This window comes from Somniosus microcephalus, unplaced genomic scaffold, assembly GCF_052327205.1.
Source record: "Somniosus microcephalus isolate GS21.2 unplaced genomic scaffold, FLI_Smic_1.0 unresolved_chr1, whole genome shotgun sequence".
Classification (NCBI taxonomy): Eukaryota; Metazoa; Chordata; class Chondrichthyes; order Squaliformes; family Somniosidae; genus Somniosus; species Somniosus microcephalus.
The window spans coordinates 121,916,035-121,923,180 of NW_028225179.1; the positions used below are offsets into that span (position 1 = coordinate 121,916,035).

At 46.5% G+C, this 7,146-nt stretch overlaps 1 pseudogene; it reads right to left on the reverse strand.

Annotated features, from left to right (window-relative positions):
- Positions 1–1,041: 1,041 nt before the first annotated feature.
- Positions 1,042–1,903, reverse strand: LOC147095779 (uncharacterized; annotated as a pseudogene).
- Between the last annotated feature and the right edge of the window lie 5,243 nt (positions 1,904–7,146).

Consider the following 7,146-nt stretch of genomic DNA (forward strand, 5'->3'; position numbering starts at 1 on the left):
CACAGATAAGACCTCCTGATGTATCTGTTCCCGAATCCGTGGAAGATAGTCTATTTATATAAGCAGCCTTAATTGTTTACTTCAAAGATATTTCGCTCAAACAAGGCTTCCTGACCCAGATACTCTGGATTCGATTGAGGAGTCGTTTTCTTAACAGCTTAGCTTCCTAAACATCCTTTCTACACTGTAGTTACTAAATACATTGCCTATTGTTATTTCACAAGCCACTAAAGTTATACTTTAATCACTCATGGTCGATGTTGTCCAAGTCACTTATTACTTTGCTAAGGCATTCTGCTGTTTTTTAATTCATTCACAGGATGTGGACATCTCTGGCAAGGCCAGCATTAATTGCCCATCCCTACAACGCCTTGAGTAGGTGCTGGTGAGCTGCCTTCTTGAACCGCTGCAGTCTGTGTGGTGAAGGGTATTTAAATGTCAACCACATTTCTGTCAGTCTGGAAGTCACATACAGGTCAGGATGGCAGTTTACCTTTCCTAAAGGATATCAGGGAACCAGCAGGGTTTTTTACAACAATCCGGTAGTCTCATGGTCACCCTTGCTGATACTTTTAATTCCAGATTTAATTAATTGACTGAATTTAAATCCCCCAGCTTCTGTGGTGGGATTGGAACACACCTAATCCAGGTCATAACTCCAGGCATTTGATTCACTAGTCTGCTAACATAACCACCATGCTACCGTAATCCTGTTTATGGTGGAAAGTCTTTTGCTCTAAGATACAAGGCGGTTCGATTGTTAACCCTTAACTCAACAAGATAGCCAACACTTTTCTGCGAAGCCCACATTCTAAGAATGGCCACCTCTCAAAATGAAGAATGGAGAGAGGTTGTGAAGTTGCCTTGGCGTGTTTCACAACAGCAGCAGAACTACCGTCTCCTTGCAAATAAGGGAAGTGGGACAACTGGTGATGTGGTGGGATGAGAAAGAACGTGCGGAACCTGCCTCAGCCAAACTGATCAAGCAACAACAAGCTGAACACCGGGAAAGAGGGTTTATTTTATGTGCAGTTACTTTCATTACTTGCATAATTTAAGAATGAGAATAAACGGGTATTTCACCATATTTTTCACCTCCTCCCAGAATCTCCTCTGGGTCAACGCATAAATGCAGATGTTTGTGCAGGAGCTCAAATAATTCAAGAGAAGGGTGATTCTGATCGCCAAATAAAGCGAGTTTGAACCAGTGAATGTATTTATCTCCGTGACACTGACAGAAAAGTGTATTATAGTAACTGGCGCCGTCAACACAATAAAGCTCCCCGAGATAGTGAAGAGCAGAATGATGGATCATCTTCGGTCCTTCATCTCGGGATCACTGCTGCTCTCCCCAGTGTTGCGGCTCTTCAGGGCTCTGCGAGCTCTACTGGCCACTAAGATATGCCTGGCAGTGAGAGAGTTCAACAGCAACATCACAGGGTGTGGAAGTAATGGGGAAGCTAAGGTGCTAATCCACTTGTAAGCTATCCATCTCGGCGAAGAGACATATCCCGTTCCTGTACGACAGGCCCACTCTATATCCCCAACAATATAGTAGGGCTCATAACGGAAATAAACGGGAATATGCATCAAAAAGCTGAGCACACACACCGCAGTTTCAACCACAGTGGCAATTCTTTCGGTGCAAAATGTTACTTTTACTTTCTGACAACAAATGGCTATGAAGCGGTCAAAGGTGAATGACAGTGTGGACCAGACAGAGAGTTGGCTATTAACTACTTGTATAATGGCATTAAGACGACACGCTATGGTGTAGTTCAAGAATGAATGCAGGAAATGATACCGAAAGATGCGTGCCACGCTTACATTGAAGAGACAGACCATGAGATCTGCTATTGCCATAGCCGCCATGTAACGAGTGATTCCTTTGGAGAGGCCGCACTTTCCCCGGGACAGGATCACAATTGACATCAGGTTCGCTGTAAACAATGGAAAATCAAAACAGAGGAATCAAAGAAAATCACACCCGCTCGGAATTGCGTATTTTTCGAATTTATTCACATATGGGATCTGGGCGTCACTGGCAAGGCCAGCATTTATTGCCCATTCCTTATTGCCCTTGAGAAGGTGGTGGTGAGGCGCCTTCTTGAACTGCCGCAGTCCATGTGGTGAAGGTACTCCCACAGTGTTGTTAGGTAGGGCGTTCTAGGATTTTGACCTAGTGACAATGAAGGATCGGCGATATACTTCTAAGTCAGGATGGTAGAAACCTAGAAACACAGAAAGAAACAGAGAAAAATAGGAGCAGGAGGCGGCCATTCGGCCCCTCGAGCCTGCTCCGCCATTCAATATATCATGGCTGATCCTCTATCGCAGTACCATATTCCCGCTCTTTCCCAACCTCCTTGATTCTTTAAATGGCATTTGACTTGGAAGGGAATTTGTCGGTGGTAGTGTTCCCATGTGCCTGCTGCCCTTGTCTTTCTAGGTGGAAGAGGTCGCGGGTTTGGGAGGAGCTGTCGAAGAAGCCTTGGCGAGTTGCTGCAGTGCATCTTGTAGATGGTACACACTGCAGCCATGGTGCGCTGCTGGAGGACGGAGTGAATGATTAAGGTGGTGGATGGAGTGCCAATCAAACGGGCTGCTTTGTCCTGGATTGTGTCGAATCGTGAGACCGAAGGCATGTTACTGAAACCGATCCCTCCCTGGGTCTCCCTGGGTGCATTTCTGAGTCAACAAGAACCAAAAATAAAAACAGAAAATGCTGGAAATACTCAGCAGATCAGGCAGCATCTGTGGAGAGAGAAACAGAGTTAAGGTTTCAGGTCAATGACCCTTCGTCAGAACCAAGTTCACTCGCTGCTCTCTGCTCATTTAACTGGCCTCAGTCGAGAGAAAAAACCATGAGTGCAGCTTACGAGTTGCTGGAAATTGGCCCGTTCATTTGTCACATGATTTGAGAGACAGCTTGAAGATTTGTTCAATGATCTTTTGGGATACCCATTACTGATCAGAAGCCTTTTCATTGTGTTAAGGTAGAGAACACCGTTGATTAAAATAGACCCTAAGCCGCTTCTTTGATTTCAAATTCGGACACAGAAGGTGTAATTTTAACCTCTGGATCGATTGGAGCGCAGGTGTTGCAGCCCATCGACTTCAATGAAGAGTACAATCGGTCGGGGAGTAAGACCAGCGTTGCACCCGCTCCCATTCATTTCCCCAAGGCCGGGTTATGTTAAAGTTGCCCACAAATTCAATTCACAGCGTGAGAAAAGTTGAGTGAGTCAGGGGAAACAAAATCTTGGGAGAGAGGCACGACATGTGTGTCCACATCTGTAAGAGAAAAAAGACAGGTTAAAGTTTCGCGTGGTGGGCCCAGGCATCTTAGATCTGATCATCACTCTCAGTCCAGGCATCAGATTGGAAGGCGTCTCACAAAGGAGAAAACTCGCTTTCAGGGAGCACTTGATTATCACCAACGTTGTCATTTTAAAGCAATTGAGGAAAAGTGAGAAATTTTTATTCAATAAATTGCGACCATTAATTGGCAAAGCAAGGAATGAAGACACGGAGACAAACCGCACATGGAGAAAGCAGCAATACATTCAAATGACGGTCCACTTAATATATACTTACCGGGAACACCAACAATTACAAGAATGGGATAGCAAATCACTGATTCATCGAGAACGGCGGAGCATCCCATTTCCTGCATAAACCAGAGAATCGTGGAAGCCAATTCCTGGGGTTGGCCACAAAGACACTGCATCGAAACGGTCGCTGTTTTATACACGATCCAATCCTCCCGGGGACACGGTGCTCTTACATAAGGGCTCGCGTTAGCTACGGGCCTTCGAACAAACACATTACAACATATATTTTTTCCATATCAATGGTTAAAGTGCACTCAACGATTACTTGATTCAAGCAAAGCAAAATCCGGGGCGGCACTGGGCACCGGGGCTAACGAATCCCACACCCAGTCTCTCAATCTGTTATACGCTGCCGCATCTTGGTGACACGGTGCTTTGATTCATTCTCCAAAGGCTCCACCGCTTCAGTTATAAAATTAAAAGGTGAAATAAAGGAGAAGGGGGAATAAAATATGACCCCGTCCGTTAGCATGACACGGTCAAAGTGTACATGGTAACCAGACAAAAACCTGAAAGTGATAGAGCAAATCGTATTGACTTCAGGAGGGACAATACCGAAGTTGGGAGGGGAATTTAAACAAAGGCTGCATCTTTCATTCAAGTGCAAGAGCCATTAAGGAGCCATAACCCAAGCACCACAGCCATCCGCCCCTTCAACCACCGTCTGCCCCACCTGTGACAGAGACTGTAGGTCCTGCACTGGAATCATCAGTCATCAGTCACCTGAGAACTCATTTTTAGTGTGGAAGCAAGTCATCCTGTTCTGCGGGACTGCCTAAGAAGAAGAGACCGGTGGAGCACGGTCGACCATTGAGTGAACCGTCGTTCCCCGAATGGTTATTTGATCAATATCTTATTAAAATGCACTGTACCTAAAGGCTAATGATCTGCAGCCTCACCTCCAATAACAAGTGCATGGAGCTCATGGAATTCTTTGTGATGAAGATTGAGACCATCTCTTCAGCTGCCTCTGTCGCTACCCTCCTTTCCCCTGGCCCACCAAGCCAAACTTCCCCCAAGGCTCTCCCGCTGCCTAGCCCTGAACTCGCAGCTCTCTCTATTTTCTCAATTTCATGCCTCATGCCCGCTCCGAGTTCATCTTATCTCTGAGACCCAACTCCTGCTCCCTCGATCCTATTCCCATCAAACTGCTGACCACCCAACTTCCCTTCCTGGCTCCAATGTTAGCGGATATTGTTTACTGTGCTCTCTCTCCTCAGGTACTGTCCCCCTTTCCCTCAAATCTGCCAGCATCATCCCCAGCCTCAAAAAACAACCTTTGACCCCTCCGTCCTTACAAAATACTGCACCATCTCCGATCTCCCTTTCCTCTCCAAATTCCTTGAAAGTGTTGTCACCTCCCAAAACCGTGCCCATCTTTCCTGCAACTCCATGTTTGAATCCCTCCAATCAGATTCCTTCCCCTGCCACATTACATAAATGACTCTTTCTAAATTCATAAATTCATATGTGATTGTGACTGTGGTAAACTATCCCTCCTCATCCTTCTCGACGTATCAGCAACCTTTGACAGGGTGCACCACACCACTCTCCTCCAAAGCCTCTGCTCCATTGTCCAGCTGGGTGGGACTGCTCTCCTCTTGTTCCATTCCTATCAATCCAGTCATAGCCAGAGAAACACTTGTGGCAAAGGCCATAGCTAGAGCTCTGGTCACCACATTACAGGAAATATGTGACTGCACTAGAGATGGTACAGAGGAGATTTACGAGGATATTGCCTGGACTGGAGAATTCTAGCTATGAGGAAAGATTGCATAGGCTGTGTTTGTTTTCTTTGGAAGAGAGAAGGCTGAGCGCAGACTTTAATGAGTTGTATAAAATTTTGAGGGGCCTAGATAGAGTGGATATGAAGGACCTATTTCCCTTAGCAGACAGGTCAACAACCATGACATCATAGATTTAAAGTAATTGGTAGAAGGTTTAATGGGGAGATGAGGAGAAATTTCTTCACCCGGAGGTAGGTGGGCATCTGGAACCCACTTCCTGAAAGGGTGGTAGAGGCAGAAATCCTCAACACATTTAAAAAGTGCTTGGATGTGCACTTGAAGTGCTGTAACTTACAGAGCTATGGACCAAGAGCTGGAAGGTGGGATTAGGCTGGATAATTTTTTGTCGGCCGGCGTGGACACGATGGCCTGAAATGGCCTCCTTCCATGCTGTAAATTTCTATGATTCTATGATTCATCCCATGACTGCAGCATTAGCTGTGAGTCCCCCAAGACATTTGGCCCCTCGTATTTCTCAGGTGCATGCTGCCCCTCAATGACATCATCTGATAAAATCTTCTGATTCCAAATGCATGCCAATGACAACCAGCTCTACCTCACCACCACCTGTCTAGATCCCTCCACTGCCTCTGATCTGTCACCCTGCTTTTCCGACATCCGGGACTGGATGAGCAAAAATTTCCTCCAATTAAATAACGGGAACACTGAGGTCATTGTCTTCAGTCCCCGCCGCAAACACTGTTCCCTTGCCACTGACTCCATCTCTCTCCCGAGCATCTGTCTGAGGCTGAACCACTCTTGGTGTCATATTTGAGCCTGAGCACAGCTTCCGACCTTATATCCCCTCCATCATCAAGACCGCCTACTTCCACCTCCGTAACATCGCCCGACTCCACCCCTACCTCAGCTCATCTGCTGCTGAAACCATCATCCAGGCATTTTTTTAACCTCCAGCCAGGACCATTCCAATGCTCTCCTGGCCGCACTCCCACCTTGCACCCTACATAAATTGAGCTCATCCAAAGCTCTGCAGCCTGCATCATGTCCAGCACCAAGTCCCGTTCACCCGTTGCCCTTGTGCGAGATCAGATAAATCAGCTCCCAGTCTCGCAATGCCTCGCTTGTAAAATTCACATCCTTGTTTTAAAATCCCTCTGCAACCTCACCCCTCCCTCCCTCTGTAACCTCTTCCAGCTCGATAACCCCCCGATATCTCTGTCCCCCTCCAGTGCAGGCCCCTTGAGCATCCCTGATTTCAATCGCCCCAACATTGGCAGCAGTGACTTCATCTGTCTGGTCCCTAAGCTCTGGACTTCCCTCTCTAAACAAAGAGTAGGAATAAATGGGGCTTTTTCGTGGTGGCAGGCGGGTGACTAGTGGGGTATCGCAGGGATCATTGCTTCGGCCCCAACTATTCACAATGGCCCAGAAATTCAGGTCTCCACGGGTGAGTATGCACGGAGTACTCACCTGTAGGCCCAATGGAAGTGCCGGTTTCCTGCATGCACTGCGCATGTGAAGAAAACCGGTTAATCTGTTCCCCTGAAAGGAGGGGTTAAGAGGTCGAATGCTTGTGCAGTAGAGGCTGCGCGTGCGCATCGAACTTCGGTTTTTTTCCAGTTTTCTCCGGGAGGGTAAGCCTGCAGAATTTAGAAATGTAAAATGCAGGCGTAAGGCCTGCTTTTTATAAGGTAAGTGGTGAATTAATTAAAATTAAAACATTTTTTCCACAGGTTTATTATTTTTAAATATTTTAAAGCAAGGTAAGTTTATTTTCAGCCCCG